The following is a 25,748-nucleotide window of genomic DNA, read 5'->3' as shown; positions in this document are numbered from 1 at the left end:
ATTGATTCACACCAATACCTCTGATCTTCTGCTGACCAGGCTGTATTTCTCAACTCCTCCCCTCAAACATGCCACCACGTAAAATTAGCAGCACAAATCTATGTCTTACTGTCATTTCCTCAAGGTGTTGTGTTACCATTCTGATAAATCAATATATTTATGAAAATAACTATGTAAGTTCAACAGGACAAGATACATTTCTATAATGAATGTCTTCTTGACAGACTGAATATCTTTGCCTGTAAGGCAACAATATATGTGCTTTAATGTGTAAGTAGCTTCTCAATTATTTCAAAAAGATAAATAAAACCAGCTGCATTAGCAGCAGGCTCCAAATATACTGTCCTGAGCCTCTGGAAAGTTTCCATTTTTTTAAGTCATCCTTCATCTCACTTTAGGCTCTGTCTGATGAAAAACCAGCAGACCAGAGTCTGTTAGTAGAGATGAGGGCTTACAATACTATAAAATATGTCAGGGGGGAAACATGCTGTCAAGGAACCACTGGGAGCAGGGTGCCTGAAGGGAGGTAGCTGGGATGGTCAGAGGGTAGAGATGCTCAAGGATATTTATGGCTGGGAAACAGCATGGGTATAACAGAAAGCCACATCTGAAAGAGCCCATGCAAACTGGAGGTTCTTCTTTATTGTCTTTAATCATCACAGTTTCCCCCTTTCCTGCAGTGCAGGGAGAGATGAAGCAGAAGGCTCCCACATTCTCCAAGCATCTACATCCCTGTTCCCAGCCCTGCCTCAGCCACCCTCTTCTGCCAAAGTGATCCAGCAGCTGCCGCCCAGGACGCTGGTCCCTATCACTTCCCTGATCCCCTCCTTTGCATTTATTCTGTTCTTAGTCTTCAGCATAGGGTGGAAAATGTATAGAACAATGAATTTGTTAGCGGAAATATACAAAGGCTTGTTATCTGTCCCTCTGTAACACTTCTGGTAAACTGTGTGCCTGTCTGCTTGTCGTGATGCCTCGACAATTTCAGAAGCCGTGTCAAGCGCTTCTCATACCTTACTGCCTCTTGCTGTGACACCGGTAGCATCTTTCACGAGGTGGCCACAAAGTCCTAAAAAGGAGGAAAAATTGTTTAGTCACTGTTAAAAGGAGGACTGCTTCCAGTTGCTTTCTTTATGTTCTGTTCTGGTTTTGACAGCAAGGTGAAAATCTGCTACGCAAAAACTTTGTTTCATTAAAAGCACTAGAGTGTGAAGCCCAGAATGGAAACAGAAACTAAGTTAAGGTGTCTTCACAGATAAGATCTGGCATCAAAACATCTGGCAGCCTCAGGAGATGGCTGTTGATGAAAATTACAGTGAAAGCTCCATAGAACCACCACAGCTCCCTACAGAATCGTAAATAAAAGCTCATAAAGAAAAGCCAAACAGCTATTCTCTTCCTCCATATACTTACAGCTCATATGTAACCAAATTTTACTATTAATACTTGGAAAGTAAGGGTTACAGAGTGCCACAGCATGCAATACCTTCTTTTGCTCAGGATTACGCAGGCAAACTTTGTGGACCATGTGGAGTGCTGGATCTGCTGCCCACAGGAAGCCGACATGGGTGCAAATAGTCAGAACCCGGCAGTCAATCCAGGCACACAGAGATCTTGCCATCAAGCCTGCTTGGGATCTATGGGCATCTGTCATAAACTAGATCACTGTTCAAACCAGTAGGCTAACAAGCAGGAAGTCTGGCGTATTTCCTAAAATGTGATTTAAGGATATATGTATTGTACTGAAAGAACAGGTCATGAGTATAAAGAAAATAATAGAAATTATTTAGCTGCTAATCAAACATATTCACCAAATGATTGACAATATAGTCCATCTGCTGCAAAGCACATCAACAGAGGAAACGAATGGCTGGAGGCATTGGAAGTATTCAGTCCAAAGCAGTAAGTGGGAAAATCTATAATCTTTGTTATAGGCAAATGCTACCTTTTCTGAATTTAAAACTGTTGAAACCGTTACTAACATTTAACAAAAAAAGAAACAAGGAAGCAGATCGTGCTGCATTGTTCCAAATGTCGTGTCATCTATTATGAAGTGAGTGCTATACAAAAACGGCTAGGTAATCTTCTTGACCCCCCCTCCTTGATCAGAAGGCATACCAGTCACTACTTACCAGTATTGATTAAGCAAGCACTAAATGATGAATTCTAGAAAATTCTATTCATTTTATTTTTCAAGTATGCTTCTATGCAGTGCATCTTTTTTTCCTCACTTGTTTGCCTCTGCACATGGTCTAAATAGCTTATCCCAAGTAAGGAAGAAATATCCTTGTCTGCAGATGTTACAATTCACCGTAATATATATATTATCATTCAGGCAATTCCACTAAGTTAGTCCAAAGTTCTTTAATGTGCTGAATTATTATTGAGAGCACTGGGAGAACTTTGCAGCAGCAGGTATTAAGCAGGTGTAGCCTGGCAGAGCTCCCCCATCTCGATTCATGTCAGCTGAGTCTCTCCTCCTTATGTGTGCTTAAAACAGACTCAAAAATCTAAAGCTGTGTATCGAGTGCTTTTCTTAATATGTGGCTCCACTTTTGATCCCATTGAAGTAGAAGAAGCTTATCTGATCCTTCTGGATCTGCACAACAAGTTTTCTCATGAGGCTTCCCAGCTTCACAAACATCATCAGCGTTATCATTAGGAGCACAGCCTTTCTCACAGTGCTTAGGAACTGGCTTTGCTAAAGTCAGGAAGGGAGGTGCCATGAAAATGGAAAATAGCACAAAATAGGGAAAATGACTCACAATATATTGAGTTCTTAAAAGATCCTAGGTGAAATAATAATAACCTTCACTTTCCAATAACTGAACCAAACCTTTTCTTTAGGCTCAGACTGAATTTATTTCACATAAACTGGCTTCTGAATCACTGAGAATCGCTGCATCTGCTCTAATATGTCCTGCCTGATGACTTTGCTTTGCTATGGAAACGTATACCTCCCTGCAGGATTTCCCAGAGCTATCAGAGAAAAAACATTAGCCAAAGAAGAAATCACTTCAGTCTTCTTTCCCCCCCCCCCCCCCCCCCCCCCCAATATGCTGCATTGGGTATCGCATTTGGATTTGAGCAGTGTGAGCTCAAAGCTGATACGTGGCTGTCTGGTTTTCATGGACCACTGAGTTAGATGGAGCAAGCAATAGGGGCTCCCACTTCTTTTGATATGTTAGCAAGGTTAAAGACACAAAAAAAGCAGGTAGCTAGATATCACAAAGATGTAGTTAAACACAGAATCTTCAAATATATCATTCCCTACCAGTTTGGTTTGTTAACTAGTCACTTAAGAATTTTGTTGCAGGGGTACAGAATTTCCTGTGGCGTTTATTCTAACCCACATTGTGCTCCCTTACTCAAATAGTTCATGTGCAGAACTTGAATTAAATCTGGACAAACCTGTAATGGGAAGCATCCAATGCACTGAATCCAGCCCCTGGGAGGTACATTCTCCTCTGCCGCTGCTGCATCAACTCGTATCTGGTGCCTTCACAAGGAGGCAGACCCAGGCAGCCAGTCTTGGAACAATGGTTTCCAAGAATTCTTTTGTTAGATCACCTCCTTAAGAACAGGCTTTTCTTATCTACCATGTTATTTGTTCTTTCCAACACCACAGTTCCCTAACTTTCACAAATTATTAAGGAGTTTAATGGACTTCAAAAGTTCTTTGATTTTGTTCTGAATAATTGCAGCTTTCTACTCTTAGGGAACTTAGATAGCAGATCAGCTAATCACATGCCTAACTTTAAGAACAAGCCATTCCCTGGGTCTAAAGGAACTACAGAAAGATACAAATATCTGTGTGAGTGCCCTGAGGATTCAGGACTTGTGACTTCCCGCCTGGAAATGCAGAGACATTGTCTTCTCACCCAGCAGGGATGCAGAGGGACAAATTCGTGAGCATTTACAATCAACCCATTGACTTCAGTGAAATGGCTAATGCTCTAAATTAGGTATCAGCTTGACTTCCTCTGTTGAAATGAGGCCAGAGAAATTAAGAAAGATCTCTAGAGTATTTAATTACACACCTCCAACTCTGTCTGTGTAACTCACAATTAGCTGAGCTACTGGAAAGTCAGAGGCCTTTTCCATGCTATCTGCAGAGGGAACAGCGAGCACGGAGTTTGAGATGCAACCAAAAAGCCATGCACGAGGAATGACCTGTCAGGAGAAAACAAGAAGCCCAAGGCTGTGTGTTTGAACTCCTGTCCTTCCCACTTGGAAGCAGTCCCGACTCAAATGCAGGTATCACGTGCCCTGGAGATGCAGCCCATGGAGCCCCAAGGAGCAGGTTGGGCGTTGCAGGCCCCTGACCACTGCTGATCTCCTTGTAGCCCTGCCTGGTGCCAAACAGGCTTCACCCACCTGTGCACTCAGCCTGGCAGAGGAAGGGAATTCCTTTCATCAATCGCTGTCATGGTCAGACTCGCTTTCTCTGTTTTCCAGAAGGGATAATAAGGTCCAAAAGGCAGAGTGACTGTCCAGGGTGATCCATCAGTCCGACACAGCTTTGGAAATTAAACCAAAGTTTCCTGAATCCTAGCCCAGTGTTCTGTCCTTAGCAGTAAAAGACTGGATGTCATAACCACCAGAGGACAACTTCACCCAATCATGCACACACCTCTGAAACCAAAAGCCCTCTGGAAAACACAAGGTATTTGCAGTTCAGCAGACTCTGTTGTGTCTGACACCGCCAGTGGTTGCAAAGTAATTTTTTAATACAACTTACTGATGAACTAGAGTGATAAATGGCTGACCACCATAATCATATCATGTTATAACAAAATTTGCCACTCATAATAGGTGCTTTTCTAAACCTTAATAGGTTTTTTGAAGCTTTCACTCTGGAGGCTTAAGTATCTAGCCTTTCTTTTATAGGCAACATTTTAATTTAATAATAATATTTTATTATTTCAAATGCAACAACAGATTTGACAAATAAGACATCTCTGTGAAACACACAACTTAAGTTGTATATGGGAAAGGCAAATCTGAGGCTGTCTGAAAGACTATAACAATGTGATTTTGAATATAGCACTGCTGAACTTTTTAGGAAAAAAAAAATCTTTCCATTCTTCACAAAAAGGTAACTTGTAGGCAGATGTCTCTGCATTTTTAAAGTCTAGAGACTCAATTACTTTACAGAGTAATTACTAGATAACAAAATCATGGTCACTGCCTGGATCATTAAACTTTGGTAAAGGTGACTAAAATAATCTCAGGGGATCCAAAAGCTTGTTTAGAGCACGGATATCAAGTAACACAGTAGGAGTGAGTCCCAGGAAAAGACACGTTACAATGACAATTTTATTACACATCTCAGTTGCTAGTTACTGTGCTCTTCAGTTGTCTGCAGTAGAAATCTACCACTATTTCAGACCTCCAGAAGCCTACAGCGCTACACAGACATCCTGACCCCCTTCTCTGGTCCTAAGACCAGCTGGCACGGTCTGATCACACCCACCCTGGAACAGAAAACTTGGCCTGGAAATAGGATGGCCATATCCAGACTGCCCAGAGTTAATAGCCTCTCATATATTAAACTGTCCCAGGAATTACCTGGGAGATTGTTAATAAACCAAAACTGTGCATGGGACTGTTTGAACAGTTGAACAGTGCAGGCAGCCTACTTGTGCACCTCTGCATGTGCCCCGGCACTGCTTATTTACTAGCCAAGATGGCAAATAATGACCTTTTAGCAAAAACAAGATGCTTCTGTCACATGCAAAGGGCAAAAGAAGAATGGACAAAGGACAGACAAAGAATGACAAGCGGAGAGGGAAGATAGGGCCAAAGTTCTTAACTGGGAAAGCAGTGAGTTAGCAGTGCTGTAGATAAATGTGAGCAATGACGGATGCAAGAAGAGAGGATGCTGCAATAATCACATTAGGAAAGGGTAAGGGCTGGAGCTAGCTGAGGGGATGGAGCAGCATCTGCATTTTACAGCCACTAGGCAAGAGGATTCTTTCAAGTTCACAGACATCCTGGGGCAGAGGCGCAGCTGAAGACAGTGCTGAGGTCCAGGGAATGTGATGCTGTTCCCAGTGAGCAGAAAGGAATTGGTGGTGAGGGTAAGATGTTGTACTGTTAGTTATGGCACCGCTAAGCTGGATCCGTAGAAGGCAGAGACAAGCTGTGGGTTTAGCTTTCAGACATGGCCTGATATTCATCTGTCCAAACTTAGATACCTGTGCACCTGACAGACAGCTCCCAGAGGCAGGGAACCCAGCAGCCAAGAAGGAAGCCTACGGTTTATCTTCCAGATCATCCACAATGTACATACTTCAGTCAGAAAGGAGCCACAGAGGTCAAAAGAGAAGGAAAACTGTCTAAAGAAGCTGCCCAGATGGGGAACACTGCCCCAGTAACCCACATTAAGCTGATCATCACCCTGTCCTACTGATGGGCTGGTGAGGAAGAGCTTCAGTTCATCAAAACTCAGAAGACCATAACAGGTGCTAAAAACATTGAAGCTGCTCTCCTGGCCAAGCATCTGTGGTGAGAGGCTGTAGGTGCTGTGGTCCCGCAAGTCTTGGATCACAGAAGCTACCAGGAGCCCGAAAGAGTCTCTGAGAAAGGGGTTCAGAGTCCTCCCACCTGATCATCATCTAAAGGACTGTGGGGGAAGGGAACAGCCACTGTTACAGCAGTCTAGCCAGCAGCATTGTACAACCAGAAAAGAGCCTGGGAAACTTTTAACTATTTTGTCTTGTTTGCAGGAGCAGCCAAACCAAAAAGTCATAGAGACTGCAGCATAAACACAATCACTCCTTCACACATCTATGGCAACATATGTGTGTGTGGGCACACTCAGACATCACTTGCATGTTGGAAGTCATCTAGAAACCTGCATTTTCAGAGGCCTCCAGCTCTCACTGACTACATATAACGCAGTAAATTCCCTAGTGCCAGCATCTTGGCACATAAGTACAGCCTCTTCGCTGCCTAACCCTCGGAAGGTCCTCAGCATGGGTTTAAACCAGGGGCAGCAAACACTCTCGGGCAGCTCCTGGGGACAATCTGAGGTTTCTGATGAGTCAGGGACTGTTTCCACTAGGCCATTTGGATACAGCCACTCTGTTTTGAATGATCAGGTATTTTAGAAGTATGGGCACAGGCAAAACATTCTGGTTGGTTTCAAGGCCGGAGAATGGGTCCTGGGACTGTTCATTGTACTAGTCCACATGCATCCAGGCTCACTGACCTGGGAGGAAGAACAGTTTTGTTACTAGCAGTTTTGCTGTGTTTCTCAGCTGAAGTCTAAAGTAGACAAACTGCATATTGGTGTCTAGAAGTGTGCTATGACTGGAGAGGAGCAGTGATATGATACATTCAGTTGCCCAACAGCTGACATCTTTTGGTTCTATGAATACCACAATACATACGTAAACATTTGTGGAAAAAAATGTGATGATATTAAACTTTGTCTGGCAAAGTATGGTGTAACTTCATGTTTGTTTTACTGCCTTTCCCCATACTGCCAAGTATCACATGGACAGGCAGTGTGCTGGGAATTTCATTTGTCAAGAAGAGTTGCTAGGGAAAAAGATCTGAAGGACTGAGAAACTTCTGGAAGCTCTTCATGTTATGGGGGGCCAAAAGAAGACTGGAGACTTAACAGCTGGATCCTGAAAGGGTCTGAGCTGGCAGCCAGTGTAAGACTCAAGGTTTGCTGTTATCTTTTCTCTCAACATAGAGATACAGCCCTCATGCTCTATCAAACCAGAAGTAACTAATGGGTCTCTGTGATACTTGCTCCTAACATGTGCACCTTTTATATTATCTTGATAGAGTTGTTTACTGGCTTTAGCTGCCAGTAATGACAGGAGTAGCTGTGGCCTGATGCTGCCACATCTAAATAAATATACCTAGAAGTACGTAAAGATGGTCATAATGTTTCTGAGGTTGGAAGGTGCTGCAGTGTATATGCACACATAAAATTTACAATTCTGCTCCTGCTTGTCATGTCTTTAAGCCCTGAAGGGCTCTGCTGTCCAGCAGTTCTTTTCCACATTGTTCAATACCAATCACTCTGTTACAGAGGAAAAACCAGGCTTTCATGGGAAACATTGCACTGCTTTGAAGTGTTTCAGTCTCTACACGTCTTCTGAAAGAAAAAAAATCTGTTTGCTTTTTGTCTCTGGAGAGTCATAAAGCAACCTGATGGACAGTCATTCAAATGCTATTGATTGCACCCAAGTTCCTTTGTGCTTATAAATATCTGCTATTAAAATATTAGAAATTGATCTGAGCTTCTCTTCAGAAACTGGGAAAAATTAGGATTAACCTGAATCTTATAATAAATAATGTATCACCCATTACTTTTTCGAAAAAAACAAGTGACTTTGGTTCAGAAACCTCACGTGTATTACATCCTTTGGTCTAAAAAAACCACTATTATTTATGGTGCATTATGAAATAATGGCAATACAGAAGTTTTCAGGTGGCCAAGGTGGGATTTTTATGGCCCCAAAACTTATTTATAATAACTATTTATTGTCCCTGTAAAAAACTCTTATACTGTTACCATGTCTCATTTTTCTCAAGGATCAACATAACCATAAATATTTTCTGCCCTTTAATGTACATTTGAGGTGAAGTTCCTCCAAACTCAGACACTACATTACTGTCTCAGCATCCTTATGCTCTCCATACCCCATCCCTTCCCATCGCTAGATCCCTCACCGTGCATGCACAGGACTTTCTCCATGGGACAGTTTCCTCACTGCAGAGTGCTTCGGTGACACAGAAATACAGGAGTACACGAGGGGAAGGAGGGAGGCAAGTCAGAAGATGGGCTGCATTGCTTTGACCTGGCTGCAATAAGTTCCCACACATGAAACGAAACAGAAGTCCTGAAAAAGTCCTATATGCTAAGTTCAAGTTTTCTTGGGTTTCAACCACCTCCATCCCAGGAAGTTATGTATCAAAAGATTCTCCCATTTTTACACAGGGTAGGCTAGTTAATCTGGTTTGTATTTAAAAACAAAGTCATACTGCCAGCCACTTCATAGTTCAACATGTAGTTAAATGCTCATCTATATTTCTAGAGACATAATGATATTTCTTTCTCTGATGTGGGAGGACAGTCCAGCCTTCTTTCCTGTGCTATATCTCACATGGCCAGCCTGCAGAGCAATGGGAATGTACAGAGTTAATTATGCTGGTCCAAATCCATTCCCTAAAAGCCTGTTGGTGGAGGAGCAGATAGGGTAAATAACTGCTCTCCAGCTGGCAGACTTTTTTCTTATCTGCATTCAAAACATAATCTAGAATAAGGAAATTTATGTCTATTAATTGTAGGGCTGTTCACAGCTCAAGGGCAGCTCTGTTATTAGCCATAACATAACAGCCAGAGCTTCTATACATTAAAGTACTTTCTTGCTTAGAGCAGGAGAAGGTCCAAATAATAGTGTCACAGCAGACCAACTCCATACCAAGACACCATAAAACCACGGTGACTAATAAAAGAGAGAGAACAAACCCATCTAAATCCAGAGACGATGTAATCTCCTATCTGACTCAGTACTATCTTGGCTAGTTTGTGTCTTTGTTTCAGGTTATTTATTTGTATTTATGACCAGGAGCTAGAAAACCATGAGGATTTTCTGGGCAAATAGACCTGCAAAGGACCAGGTGAGTCATCCAGCTTTATCCTCCATGATCAAAAGAAATTCTGTCACAGTTTTTAAGTTCATGTAGGTTGAGAAGGCTAGTCAGTCCCCCCACGTACACACAAGCTACAAATGGATTTCATCATCCACAGCATGAGAGTCAGGTCCTCAGTGACTGTGATGCACTGAGGGAAGAGGGATTCAGAGGCTGGAGTCAGGGCTGCTGCCAGCTGCGGGTTCACAAGGGGACATCTCCTGAGGCTGCAAAGCGAGATGAGGTATCACCTCCTCCCCAGCACCGTGCCTTTCCCAGACAGGAAGAAAAAATAAAGAAACCTGATAGAAGAAAAAGTATGGGCTCCTGTGGACAGATAATTACTGCTACCACTGACAGAGAGTAGCAACCAGTCATGGTCTTAAGTGGGGACCAGCATTTTGGCATTGCTGACCTGGCTGGATTTAGTATGAGCTATAGTCATTACTACCTAATCACATCAAGCAGCAGAGGAAAAATTAAAACAAACAAAAAACCAAGCCAAAACCTGCAAAATCCTGCACAGACATTCCTTGGTGCCAGCACACCTGATTTTCTCTCTTCCTTTTTGCTCTCAGCCTCTATGGCACCTTGTTCTGCAGAAATTTGAGGTGCTGGTCAGAAGTCAGGCATCTTTCAGGGCTGGACATGGGTTGAAGCATATAAGTGACTACAAGAAGTAAACAGAAATGTAAAGTTGGTAATCAACCCTGATGGTGAGCCCCTGGGCACACAGTGCGAGGTGGGGGACAAAGAAAAATGCATGCACTTCTCACTGCCCAGCTGGTGTCTCCTGGGCTTTCCTACAGCTACTGGATAGATGGTGGCAACTCCAGGGGGCAACTGAAAACATTCAGAGTTCCTACCTCAGATTTCTCCTCACTGTCCTGGGATACTTGAAGAGAACAATCATGCCAGAGACACCACATTTTCTCCTGAACAAAAATCAGAAGGAACCTGAAGCCTGAAGATCCCTGGTTATACCACATCCCCATATGGCTGCAGGGCTTCACGCTCCTGCAGGGGAGCTCCTGCAATTCCCTGAACTCAAGAATTACTCCAGGAAGCAATCCTGCAGTATTAGGTCTACACTTACAGCATATGCTACACAAAACAGTAAGTGTTAGAAAACAGGTTTTATTTCTATGTTCCCTGGTTTTCTGCATAAATTCTGTGGGGATGCAAGTGGTTTGATGTTGAATGAGTGGAATAAAGCAGGGCCACACACACCCACACACCCCCATTTGTAATGATTTGTGAATTCCAGTCCTTACTCATTCTGCAGCCACAGCCTGAACCGAGGAGGATTACAGATGGGGTGGCACCTGTTTGCTGAGTTTATGCTGCAGAATATAAAACCATTATCCACTGGTCTCTTAATGAATTCCCATTCATATAGTGTTCTCATTCCCAGAACTTCCAAAACAACATCACACACATAGCTCACCTTCAGTTTATGCAAAATCTCCTCAAAAATTTGCAAGAAAGATATGCAAATGTGGCAGGCAATGCCACAACACTCCTGTCTGAAAACAAATAAATTAACATCGTCGTTGGCAAATCCTCTTACTCGAGCAAATCCTATTTTTCAGACAAAGAAATTATCTCCTGGTAGGTTTTTTGTAACAAAGAACTACCTCTGAAAATGAAATGACTCTGCAGGCATAAGCGCTTGATTTCTTCTTGGTAATCATAGCTCAATTTATTAGAGTCTTTTCTCTTCTGCCATGTGTGCCAGATATACCTGCTGGCTGTTGTGGCAGTGCTTGGGGGCTGGAAAGGCACACACTCTCAACCACATAAATTGCTTTTTCTTTCAACTCAGCTAGGTTGTGATTTGCTTGAACAGAAAATTGTCCAGTTCAGAAAAGAGGAAAGAAAACAAACAAGCAAAAAAGGAGATCCTTGGAAGACTCAGAGGATAGAGAAGAGACTGCTAAGAAAAGGTCCTTTCTAATAATAAAGGTTCTGGGTGGGGGAATTAGTTGTTTTTACCAGCTAGGATTGCTGCACACTCTTTCTCTCTTGAGGTAAAGCCAAGGGGTTCTGGTTTCACCAAGTTCTCCTAAGGGCCTGAAGTTGGGGATGCTTCAGGAACAGACCTAACCCAAGGTAAAGCAGAGGGCACACCTAACCAGTGGACTACAACTGTATTGTTTGGTGCAGGACTCGGTGATGAACTGTGTCCAGGCTCCCATTTTAGTGGGAGCAGCAACATGAGCGCATGCACCCTGGAAAAGCCCTGGCACTATGTGACACCCTCGGAAAACATCGGGCTCACCCTGCCTGCACCAACTCAGTTAAGTCTGTGTCTGCATTGCCTGCTCACCTGCTCGTGGTAGGCGTTTGCCACCTCCTCTGCCATCAGCAGATGATTAAACAGGTAAAAAAGGCTGAGCCATTTGCAGATAACCAGCTTTCCCTTCTTCCATCCAGGCGGCAATCCACGCAAAAACAGAGGATAAGGGTAGCAGGCAGTGCTAGCAAGGAGGCTAGACAAAGATTAATTGCCATTTTCCTTCCCAGCTCCTGAAAATATCCACATCCAAAGCCCAACACTGGGAAGAAACCTTTCAACCATGGATTTTACTCTGTACTACCCAGGGACTTTTGCCACAAGGTCAGTTTAGTCTCATATACACACACACAAAAAAAAGACATAAATACAAACACACATATATAAAAGAAGTCAGGGCATACTGTAGAAGTTATTGAAGGGTTGGGCTTTTTTCTATTTCTTGACCTATTTTACTCATATCTAGTCTTATTTGATCACTCCGTCTTTGAAGATGCCTCACTTTGGCAAAGACATACCATAATACCAGCAACATGACACAGCCTTGCACTTTCTGCAGGCTTTGCTGATATAAGATCAAAGTAATAGTATCTATAGAAGAAAATTATCATTGATGAAAAATAAAAAGAAATACTACTGGAAAGGGAAATATGGTGGGGAAAAGGTGGTTTGTGTGTAGAAGTTCATCGTTAAGTAGAATAGGTGCGATAACAGATATACAGTTAGAAGGAACTTGTATGGATGGATTCATGTAAAATATAACAGACTGGCTGCATGTCCAAAATATCTGGTGAATCAGACCACAACAAGCCCAGAGTACGTGTTCAAGGTAGTGATAGAAGATAGCAGTGACAGAGGAGGCATTTGTAGGCAGGGCAGGTGACTGGCATTAGGAAGACACCGAGGGGCAAATCTATCACACATTTTTCTTTGCGTGGTCTTAGATACCTTCTTTGCAGTGTTTGCTTTTCCTTTACAAAACTTTTAGGACCTGATCATTTCTTCTTAGCAGTTAAGGATTAGTTATTTCTCTGTTGAACGTCATGTTTCTAAACTTGGTTAATTAGATTTTTTTTCCTGTTGTGCATGGTGCATAGCAAAGATAAGAAGTGACAGAAGAGATGCTGTCTTTAAGAGGAAAGCCAAAAGAAGACAGAAAGGAAAGACAAGGGGCGGGGGAGGGGGGGGGGGGGGTGCGGGAAGAGAGGCAGTTAATGTCATTGTCAGCAGTGAAAAAGAATGGCATCTAGAAAATCTATTTATACCTGTTGTATAAAGGTCTAAATTGTCTGCAGTATTTTAAAATAAACAGTCCAAGTTTTGGTGAGAAACTCGTACTTAAAAAGGTTATTTCACCTTATGTTGTAAAAAATGCCCAGAATGGAGCATGTATTTTATGAAATATGTGGCCAAGCCTTCCAATTTTAAAGTCAGAGAATAGTTCTTAGCATCTCCCAGTAGTGAGACCCGTGTAGTAATCATTATTTCAGTACAGTCGAAATCAAAAGCAGGAAAAAAATGCATTAGAATAGACACTAAGGCAAGTAAATCCAGGTAAAATTCTGTGAAGTTAACATAAATATTTATTTTCTTTATGTTCTTGACCACTCCACTTAAACCTCATACGAGTAACCAATAGTCTGATTTATTATGTTAAATTTTCAGTTCATTTTGTCTGTCTAGGAGATAAAGTTTTATTTATCATGGTTTAGGAATTAAGCTCAAGAAGAGAGGAAGAAAGAATTTTAACTTTAATGTTACTTTTCACAGTCCCATTCTTTTTGTCTTATATATCATGCTCTCTTTTCTTTATGTCCTCTGAAGATAAGTCCAGAGATCTCTTGCTTTTCGTTAATATTTTTATTCCCATATGTATTAAACCTGTAAATTGAACTGAAGCAGATCTTTTGACAAAGATTTCATTCATAGTTCATAAATTAATTAATTGGTAGCATTTTTGCTTAAGTTAATCTTCTTGTCTACATAACAATTATTTTGCTTAGTACAGCCAAATCTAAACTAAATTAGCTAATTTAAATGAAAGCAGAAAAATAAAATACTTACCTCTTTTGTTCAGGTTAATAGATTCACGTTTATTTGAAAGCAAGCTTACAAATACCTAAAAAGCTTAAACATGAATGACCAGACTGGACTGTACCTACTTTGAAGTAGTGAGATTTTTATAGAAAATCCTCATTACAACCCAATGTCTTTATACGGCCCTAGAGAGAGGGTTTAATGCAATACAAGGAGTGGTATTAGAAGTAAAGACAGAAAGTTAATAAATCTGGACTGCATAAATCCTGTCAAAGGAAAATTTTCCTGTTGACAAGTACTAGTCACTTGTCACAATCTTTCACACAGTTTGCTCCACCAGTTCACGTAAAACAGGGCAAATGCCAGCCGGGAAAGGAGGGATCCAGGCCTGAATGCAGGAGGAATGCTTTCCGGCTTTCTGTCGGGGGAAAAAAAAAAACCAACAAAAACCAACAGTATGATTCAACTGGTTAATCATGTGTTTCCCAGATAACCCATTCTTTCTTCTCATTCAGTCCTCCATCCTGCGAATGAAAGTTGCGAACAGCATTTACTACTTGATCTTTTTAGCACGGGAAATCAAAACCACTAAACCCACAATTAATTCATGTAGTCAACAGCTACGCAGTAAGTATACAGTACTGTACATCTTTTAAGTGTAAGTAACAGAGCTAGTCTTGCACCTGGTCTTTCCTTACGCAAAGAAATCCTTGCATAACATCAAAAAGTCTCATTCCTCAGGCAAATTATCTTCTGCCCTTGCCAAGCCTGTGGCATTTGACCTCAGTGCTTACCCTTATTTTATTAGCATGCCAAATTATACTATCTCCATAACATCCTCTTCCTTTTCCTTCAGGAAACGTGGAATATGCAAAAAAAATGACATATCACCAAAAACTTAAGGAAAAGGAAAAGGGTCAAAATTCAAAGAAGAAAATGCAAATGAGAGCTTCCAGCAGGAAAAAAAAGTGTTCTGTCAGCAATTTAAAAAGAAGCCAAATTACCAGCATCCTTTCCCAAACAATACTCAGTCTGAGCAGAGGTATATACAGTAATATAAATCATACCTCCAGTTCTAATTGTTTTTTAATATAAAGTTATTGGGGGAACAGAAACCAAGCCCACGATGTCTTAGGAACATTTATCTTTGTAACAATGCCATAAACAGTATTTGCACTTTTCTATCTGAGGTCCCAAAGGAAACACAGGACACAACTACTCACCCCAAGGATTCCTCAGCATCTAACAGCTGCCAGGCTGCTTCAGTGGCAGAGAATTTCCTGCTAACATATGTTTTCCATTTTGCAATGTCACTGCTACACTTGACACATCTGGCCAATGACAAAGATTTCTCTTTCTGATACGCCTTGAAAAACAACCATCTGTGATGCAAAAATGTGAAGTATACATAAAACGACCAAACTTCGTTAAACCAGAATGAAAAGGATTTTGTGATGTGTGCGTACATTTACCAACACATGGAACAGGGTACACACCAGCTTCTTCAAGGGGAATGGAAAAAAGTACAGGGCAGAAGAAAATCAAAGAAGCTAAACAGACTGTCACTACAACTTGGAAAATCTGAAGTTGTCAGTACCATCCAAGCAATATGTCAGCCTACCCCACAAGAGTTTTCCATGGCTGCTCCGGTGGGTTGCTGCACTAGTTTAAGGGCTGTTTCTAAATGCCTCAGTGGGAATTATGGTATGGCACCATATGAAATAGGTCAGGGGTTGCTTCCTTGTCTCCATCACCCTGGGTATGCCAGCTAAGTGCATTTCAGTGTGCACCCACCCAAATCTGTGAAAATGAGTGAGTTTAAAAAAGGACGTTCTACCCTCCTGAGTGTTTAAATTACCTGCATTGTTCTCCCAGGCCCCTAAACTCTTAAATTAGTTCATCTGTACACTACATTTTACTTCCTTTCTAATCTTCGGTGAATTACTTTTTGGCCGTAGAAGTATTTAGTAATTTTGAAAATCTTGTGGCTAATGGTTATATTTGGGTACTCTAGCAGAAATATTGTGCAAGCCAGCCTAAATGAAATCCCCTATAACAAGGAAAGACATAGCATTCTGTTAATGGCAGTTGTTCCACCCTTTGAGGACAAAATGTACTATGATAATGAGAATCATAAGAGTCATGGAACAGTATGGGTTGGAAAAGACCTTAAAGATGCTCCAGTTTCATCCCTCTGCCATGGTTAGGGACATCTTCCACCTGCCGAGGGTTGCCTGTAGCTTCACTGCTCATGGCTTAGCCGTAAAAACCATTCTTCATTCAACAGTAACACCTATAAAACTCACTGCAGTACAATCAGGACTTCCAGAGCAATGAAGAAAAAATAAGGTGTAAAAACATGTTAAGAAAACACGTGAAAATAACCCCAAGCAGATCCTAGAATCAAGATGAGGAAACCATTGACTTCATCATCCACTCAGGGCTCAGGGTGTCAATGACTCAACATACTCCCCCTGATACATGCCACCATTAACCTTAGAACAGAAAGGGGCAGGGGAAAAAGGACCATAACACCAGGAAAAGGGATAGATACCAAGAAATATACATAATTTTAACTTAATTGTTATTGTTGAGACCTTTTCTGTGTGTAACATTCCTTTTCCTTTCTTTCTCTTAGATCTGCATTAATAATAGTTACTTTATTAGAATTTTAAGGATTCAGTTATACAAATTCTTAGCTTTATATGTAAGATTTATTCCTCTTTTCAACCCAAGCAAGACTTTCACTGCAAAAGCAGACAAAAGACACTTTCCAACTCAAATAGGCATTAACTAAAATTAGCAACACACATTTTGTTACATCTATTGACTCACGTTATCTGTTGTGATCTGTAAAGCAGGAACGAATTAAACAACTGTTTTCAACACAGAGATCAGTCTGTACCACAAAACTATTTCCAGATTATTCCAACCTGGTATTACAAAAATCTCAAACTGAAATATGGATCTGAATCAACTGGCTCAAAGAAATGTAGATGTGCTGTGCGACTCAGCCAGCTCCAGACTTCACAGTTCAAACCTTCACTCCAGCTATTTAAAGACACCATTTATGAGCTTCTGGATATGAACACCGAGCACAGCAAGTATGGCTATACTGTGCTGACAAAAAAAAAAAAAAAAGAGTGAATCACTTGATGAATTGGTGAAATTATTATTACAGTTAGGGAGAGTGCTGGCATGAAAAAGCACAATGCTCTTAACCTTAGAGAATATTGGAAAACGTAAGGTTTGCATTGATAGGCATTAGGTAATCTCAAATAAAACCACCTTTCTCTGGCAGACCAACCTTACTCTAAAGTGAACATAAATCATGAACTTTCCCCATCACCTTTTCAATCTCCTTCAGATAAATCCTGAATTTTGTTTACATAGCATAATTGAATTGAAGACAAGTCCCTTTCTTACATCAAAACACGTATCTCTGGGGAGAAATCAATGAGCAATCAATTACAAAGATTAGTGTTAGTTTACCTGTTACATGACATGACTCCTTAACAAACCGATTGACCAACGTGCAGCACCTGAGATCAATACGATCTTTCCTTTTCCTTTCTTTGCAGTTCCCAAGAGTGCCTAGCAAGGACAGATTCCCACAGAACTCAGTTAGCAAAACAGCAGACAGGATGCAGTTGTGTTGTTTCTTAACAATAATCTTTAGGAAAACAAATCTTTCAGCAGGGAAGCCTTAAAATACAAATCCCCTTATTGCAAAGGAAAACCTCAAGGTCTCCTCTTCCAGCAAAGGTCACACTCACTCGACGATCAAGCAATGGCAGCTGGGATGTGTCCTACTGGCCTGAGCTGAAACCAGACAATATGACATTAAAAATGCCAGCCTGGCCCCAAATCAAACCGCAGAAATTCACTCCTGCAGATTTTGTTGCGTTCTCCAGTTTCCAAAAAGCGTAACAGGAGCACAACTGGAGGCGCCTGCCAGCTGTCTAGCACATCACACCTGATGATTTTAGCTGCCCCAAGACAGGGCACAGGCAGACGCCTGCCAGCGGGCAGCATGCCCCATGCACGCCCTGAGGCCTCTCAGGGGGCCTTGTGCTTGCTCTGCTTGCTCACAGGTGTGATGAGACCCCTCTCCCTGCAGCTGTGTGAGCATCTTTCATCGAAAAGTGGGACTGCAGAGACCCCCAAGAGCCAACTCCGACCACCTTCCAGTTCTAAGAACAGTGAATCAAAGGCAGAGGTGGGAACTCAGGATGGCAAGCTGGCAGCAGCAAAGGCAAAAAGCAGGTCAAAAAATGATCTGTCTGGCAGGGACACCAGCAGAGGACAATTCCTCTGCTGTTACAGTGTTAGAATGGCACAGGATAATTATTTAGCAGCAGATTTGATCTTACAGTAATGTCACGATTTGTAGCTATTTCACTGTGCCAAAGATAACCAGTAGGCTGGCACAAAGTTTGTACTTAAGTGTAGTGAAACTTATATACTTATAAAGTATAAATTCCACAGAAGGCACTTTTGTTTGAACATGAGGGCAGCTGTTCAGCCTGTGGGACGTGTTTAGCTGTGAGCTCCAGTTATGGGCTGGGGGTTTTGCTGCTTGAGTGTTTTCAAGAGCGAAAAGCTTGAAGAAGAAATTACATTACAAAGAGCAATGTTACCCCCTTAAGAGTGGGGAGCGCAGGTTAATGAAACATGGGGCAACCCCCCCCCCCCCCCCCCCAGATCCTTCACTAGCAAAAAAGGAGCAGAGTTGCATTGATTTCTGTAATTTCTTTTGTTTAGCTATAGCCATTTACATCAGCTTGAGATGCTGTCAATATGATTAACACCTCTTAATTTCTTAAAGGCTGATTGATTTCTATGCAGTTTGTAAGTACTGAGCACTGCAGAAGCCAGAGCTGCTCGTTGTCGTGTCTGACCTTAGATCTGTCTTCAGGCCTTATTGTACTATAAAGATCAATGCACCATGCATCCATCTAAAAACCTGTCAATCCTAGCAGCGTAGGTGTTAGCAGTTATAACAGTATATGATAAAAAATACCCGCTCATTATAGGCAGACTGGTGATTTGGGGTCCATGTCATTGTACATAGGCTTTTGAAGAGAAATGCCATAGAAGCAGCAACGTTTTTAGAGTGTGAGGACAGTAGATTGATGGAGCTGTGTGAAGTACAGGGAAAAATAAAGAATGCCGATAATGTTGTAAATAGGAAGACAAATGCTCACTGGAGAGTCTGGCTATTAAGATGTGCAAAGGCACTTCAGCATCTTCATATCTAAAAAAGCAGCTGACTCAGATGTGTGCCCCCAGATGATTTTCAATACCTTTTTATTATTACTACAACACTAGCTCCATAATCCACAGTTTAAAATATTTAGAAAATTCTGGATGAGAGAATTGTATATAGGTTTTGTCATTCTTTTACAATTTTATGATTAATTTTTCCTCTTATGCCTAGGATCACTGCAATACAAACAATCTCATCCTTATTCTGTGATAAGATTCCCAAAACATTTCTTATAAATGGGGATTCTGTCTGTGTGAGAGATGCCACAAACATGGGAATTCATTTGATAATCCCTTGATCTATAAAATCATCATTACAGCAGCTTTCAACTGCGCCTAAATAATAAATGATTTTTTTTAAAGAGAAAAATAAAACTTATAGGAGACATTTGTCCTCAAAGATACTTAACAGCTTATTAAAATGTCTTCTCTGTCTCACTAGTCTTCATTACCAATGAGCATGCCTTAAAAATCTTGATGAGAAAGGAAATGTGCAAAGGGCATCCATGAGGATTAAATATGCTCAACCCAAACCAGCGGAATTAATTTCAGAAGCTTAAATGACATATAATTCAACGCTGTAGGAGGAAAAGATGGGAATAACCTGATCTGTGGTCTGCATTTTAAGGTAAAAATGAAAGGTTCTGGGGTAAGCCAGCCTGAGCTTTCTGCCAGGCAGTGTCCCAGGCCATCCACACCACATCTTTCTCTTTCTCAGTCAGTGGAAAGAAATTAAACAACTCAAACCCTGCGGTACGTTTCATTTCAGACTGACTAGTGATTAACGAGTGAAATACGTACATGACCCAGCCCAAAGGGGCACAGCTGTTATTACAGTATTAACTGTTTCCCCAATCCAATTTATTTATACTGGATGAGAATTTATTGATCCTCAAGAGCTGATTAATATGTGAACAAATTAAATGATGAGTTAATTAACCCAAACACTCTTACAATTTCCAGATTGCAGTCTCTGGTCTACCTAGAATTAATTTTCTGAACAGAGAGTTGTTAATGACAGATTATCTAGAAATAAGATCACAAGTTTAAATAAAAGAGAGATTTCCCTGAGGTACGAATTCACAAAAATATTTAAAATCCAGATGCCACATCCACAAATGCTGATTATGATCAGTACCTTGCAATTCTGGCATTCACCCAGTATTTTGTGTTATTTAAACAAAACAGGCATCTTAATTAACCTGTTCCTGGTTTCCCTAGCATGAGGTGAACCTTGGGGATTATCAAACGGGAACATAGTGCACACCAACATAGCAACATACTGGTGGCTATTTAAGAGATTGCAGAATCTGGCACAAGGCTGTTCCCAGAAATACAGGTTTAAAAGGAATGCCTGCCTCTGACAGGAATCGGCGGAGACCCGGCCAAGCACTCCTAACCCCACCATACACAGGGAATGAAAATAATGGTTTCAGCTCCAAATAGAGCAGAGTTTACCAGAAAAAGTGTTCTCCTTTTGGCATGTAGATCTGCACTCTGTTCCCGTCACTGCCCTTTCCCCTCTCTCTCAATCCACGCAGGTCCTAGCGAGCAGTGGAGGCATTTGGCACTAGGTCACCCTGCATCCCAGGCTTTCTTTCCAATGCAAGGCTATTTTTGTTACCTTGGGGTTCCTCCACACTCTGTGAAAGACAGAATATCCTGAAATAGGCAGTCACGGACAAGTTGTGTTGCTCTTATCCAGCTTTCCAAAGAGGACAGTGCTGGATATCGAAGAGCACTGTGAGCATAATTGTGTTTTTACTCCACCAAAATTTGAATGGTTTTCAATTACCTGTAAAAGAAACAAACCTGTTGGTTTTGTTTTAACCTTTTAAAATAATTACATTCCAAAATGTAAAATGTACATTTCAAATCAAACATTTGAAATCTTATTTAGCTTCAAAATTGGAACATTTAATCCAGGTTTCTTTCCACCTACCCCCAAAAAACTTGGTCAAGTGAACCTCAGCTCACTAAATCCGCGTGTGTGTTTCTTTATCGGGGACGTGCCACCTTCACTCAGTGCCACTGCCAATTTCCTTGGAAATCTGGTTCTAAGTGTCACATAAGGAGCTGCTGAATGCTGAGCTCCACGGTGTGGGCTGAGCAGATGAGAATCTTCCTCCGTGCTCACAGAGGTGTCTGTGTTATCATATGCCTATTTTCATCCAAACCTCCTGGTTCCCTGCCTCTCCCTCTCTTGAGCCTTATTAGCAGAACTTTTAGATCAGCTTCAGCGTTACCTGCCAGCCACGTTTCTGTAAATTTTTTTTTTTCCCCTCATCCAGCCTGTCAAAAGAAAAGGAGGCAACACTGAGAACTTCTGGGCTGATCTGAATATTCAGATCCATCGTGCTTGGAAGAGCTTAAAAAGTAGGCAGAGTGATTCTGTCTGCTTTACGTTATTGCTAAAAACAGCGGGGCAGATTCTAAGAGAATAATGTGGAAAAAAACAGAATTAGTCTGATTTAAACAGCTAAGGGAGAAAACTTAAATGAGAGGAGAAAAAACAACAGAATTAGCAAAGTTTCTTTTGTCAGTAGTTATTCAAACCAGCCTTTAGCCATTTAGGTAGAACAGAAGAGGAAAGCTTTTATGCGTGTGGTAACTCCTGTATAGATAACTAATTGGCTTCATTTGTCACAGCTATCCCTCTAACACCGTTAGTAAGCATTCAAAGGAGAGTTGGATGTCTTGCAAGCACTGCATTTCCATACCAGAAGCCACCCCTGATCTTTCCTTCCCAGGCCTGATGGATTTCCATAAATCATAGAAATGATGAGCATAAGACTGCCATCAGGTTTTTAATTATCCCAGGAGGTGGCTAGCTGTGAAAATTGGGAAATACTTTTTCTGACACGGTGCTCCACAGAGGAGTAAGCCCTGTCACCCAGCTATGGTGGCCGTGCCACTGATGGGACCGGCGGTGGGAGCCAGGGTTTTGCTCACCTCCTCGCGTGCAGCCTGCGGTGGAAGGCTGGAGGTCTTTGCTCCTCCACTAAGTGCTTGGGTCCAATTAGACATTTTTCAGCAACGTGGAGATAGACAAGTGGAATGAATTGATTTAACTTTAAAAACCACACCCCCTGTGTTTTAATGCCTGCTATTTCCATACATCCTTTCTTCCAGTGGGACATAAATGGATTGAGCTAGCACACTGTCCAAAAGGCAGGAGACTGGAAAAGATCATGTATCTTGTCTGAAAGTTTTTAATTATTGGCAGTTTTTGAAAAAAAAAAAAAAAAAAAAAAAAAAGCCAAACCTGAACATGACTTAATAAGCACAAGGATGACAAAGCTATGTGGGCACCAGCAAGTCTTGCAGCCTAGTAAGAGAAGATCTAGAGGCAGACAGGAGGCACTGCCAAATTTCCAAGATCCTTTTGTCCATTCTTTTACGCATTTCTGGGACGAGGGGATTACTTCAGATTACATTTAGTCTGCCTCTGTTGGCTGAACGCCCATAATTGGGGCACTTCTAATTTAGCTCAATCAAAAGAAAATTCATTTGCAGCTTTGAAACCATTCCTTGATGTAAGACAAAATACCATAAATGGGGGGAAATGTAGAATTCTGTCCAAAATACATTTTTGATCCAGGCTAAAGTGCTTGCATAGCATCACTGAATCTGTTCTGAGTTTTGCTACTAAATAATAATGAATGTGAAATTAGCAAACATAAAACCAGCTTCATTTTCTGCTTGCCTTATGACAGAAAATCCTTATCAAATTTCAGCCTTTACCTACTTTGCTGGTAAAGGAATCTTTCCAAACTACAATAGCAGATGTCACTAGGATAGTAGTACCTGACCAAGCCTCTTTCAACCTATTGTCTATTTCCTGGTAATATTTTAATCACTTTCCCATAAAACTTTTGCTATTTAAAGGTATTAGCAGGTCAGAAATACGACAGCTCTGAACTGGCATCACTTCACTGAATCAAGGCCAGACAAGAAGCTTGTCCAATACCACCAGGGGCTGTTGCTCAAGAAGCCTACCTACTCCCCAGTGTGGTATTGAATATCATTAAACATTTACATGATTTCTCTTATAAATGAGTGGCAATCCAGTGGGGAACTACTTCATAGGTCTAGGAAGAGTCAATTTATTATATCCCTCTTGCAGGACATTAATAGCTGTTATCAAGGCATGATGCACTGAAAAATGCCAGCACATTAACAGTCTCAGTTTCCAGTTGGTTTCTTTGAGAATTGCTGCCAACTGATCTATACCACTCACATTAAAATATTCAGGTACTAAGAGCCCCAGGACTTGGCCCAAAAAAAAGACACAGAGGAAAATACTACACGATTGCTGCTGCCTCTTGCAGCAGACGTGGTTTGTGCTGGCACTTTTGCCAGTTTGTAGTAAAGAAGCCAGCTTGGTGGCAGTGATACCACCACAGACCGAGCCCTTTTGCTAGCAGCAGCCATCTGTAAGGCATGGGAAGTCCCCAAGTAAATTCCCAAGCCACAGGCCTCCATGATTCAACCCTGCGGGCAGGAATGCAGGCACACCTCTCCCGGAGAAGACCGTGTGGTGTACCAGCAGGCATCCCTAACAGCGACTGCAAAACCTTACCTGCAGAGCAAGAACTGGCTTTTAACAGGGGAATTTGCAAATTGCACCAGCCTTGAATAGGTGCCATCTGTGCTTCCGTGCATGAATTCCACTACTTCCCCACCCAGAAGGTGAAATAACAAGATAGAATGCAAGTTACAGAAAAAGGCACTAAGTAATCAAAGCGGACAAATCATCCTTTGACCTGTTACATTTTTTAATTAACCTATATTGCTAATAGTTGACTGCATTATTTCTGACAGTACATTATGGCAGAAAAAAACCCAATTGCCTTTCTCAATAAAACACATCACGCATACTGCATGATACCATAAGGCTATTCCAAGTAAAAAAAAAAGCATTACTACTTTTGCAAACAAATCTTTTGGGATTCCTGGATTCAGGATAGAATAGCCAAACTGACTTGGATAAAACTGTCGACATGGAGATTTGATTTAGCTGATCTTGTTTCTTTCAGCAATCTAAACTCAATTATTTGATCCCACTAACTCCAGTTTTATACTCCAACAGAAATATAGGGAAAGTGTGCAGACAAAATCATCGCTGCTGCTAAACAAGACAAAAAGCTCAGTAGGGAAGAGGTTAAAAGGGAGATGATCCCCAGGCTCAGGACCAAAAGAATCATAAGTTACCAGGGAAAAATTTGACACTTCTCTCTTGTCATAGCAATGCTGATCCAAATTAGTTAGGCAATCCCTAACTTTTTTCCCTAACTAAGTTTCTGATGGGGGTGTTATAAGCAGCACTCAACCACGTGGCGTAGCTACAAGTCCTGTACTGTTGTAAGTATACACAAAGAATTAAATCACAGGTTTTTGGCACTTTATGCCTGATTGATAAGTTGAAAATATATATATATTATGAATTTTTCCTACAAGAATACTGAACTGATCAAATGACACTTGTGATAATAATAAAGCTACAAAATTGTAGGAACATATGTCCTGGCAATGTAAGTACTGGCACTTGGATGAATATTACAAATAAACAATCAAATCACATCCAACATGTAGAATAATATAGCAAAAATGGTAAATGAAAACACATATCTATCAGGTTGACTAAGAGCAGGAAAGTACAAAAACACATTCCAAAGCTGACACTTTGGCAGAGAAAAAAAGATTCCCGCCTGGGCAGTGCCTATCTGGCACCCAGCCTGTCCCATGCCAGATGACATCAGCTTAACAAATGCGTAAGTGTGTGAATAGCTGATAAGATTTGTAATTATACTCTTTATCATATGTTTTGTTAATCATGTCAGTATCATTAGCATTATTTCCTAGATCAAAGGGTTATAACCTGTTTCTCATAATATTTTAACACTATTTTGAAATATTTTTTAGAGCTAATAATAAATGATACCCTAAATAAAACAGTGTCAAAACTAATGGTAATTGATTCCAGCATCACAAAGGTGTGAAGATACTGCTTTTGCCCCAAACTGGTCTTTGTGCACACCAGCCATAAGACAAGGGGCTATACATAGTTAAATTGCTTCCTTTGGAAAACCGTACTCACTCTGGAAAGTTTACCAAAATCTTCTGACATATGTTATGCAGAAGAGCTTAGAGTCATTCAGTAAAATAAATTGTGACACATTATCTTTCCTTGTTCAGTAATTTGGCCAGTGACGTCTCATGCTGTTAAGAAAGGTCCACGCCGGGGTGGCAGCTCCCTTCAGAAGTGCCTGTGTATGTTGGGCACGTCTGAGTTGGCAGTTCACCCATTAGTAGGTGGGTGCCTTGTGAGCTTTCCAAAACCAGTGCAGAAGAGACATTGATTTTCTGCAGTTCATATACCTTTGGATTCTTTTTTTCTTAAGATGTTAAATTACATTATTATTTGCCCTGAATTTGCATTCTACTCAGTAGCATTTATCCTTTCCATCAAGTTAAAAATAATCAA

This window comes from Falco punctatus (genome assembly GCF_963210335.1).
Source record: "Falco punctatus genome assembly, chromosome: 5".
In the NCBI taxonomy this organism is placed as follows: Eukaryota; Metazoa; Chordata; class Aves; order Falconiformes; family Falconidae; genus Falco; species Falco punctatus.
This window is presented reverse-complemented; position numbering follows the sequence as displayed.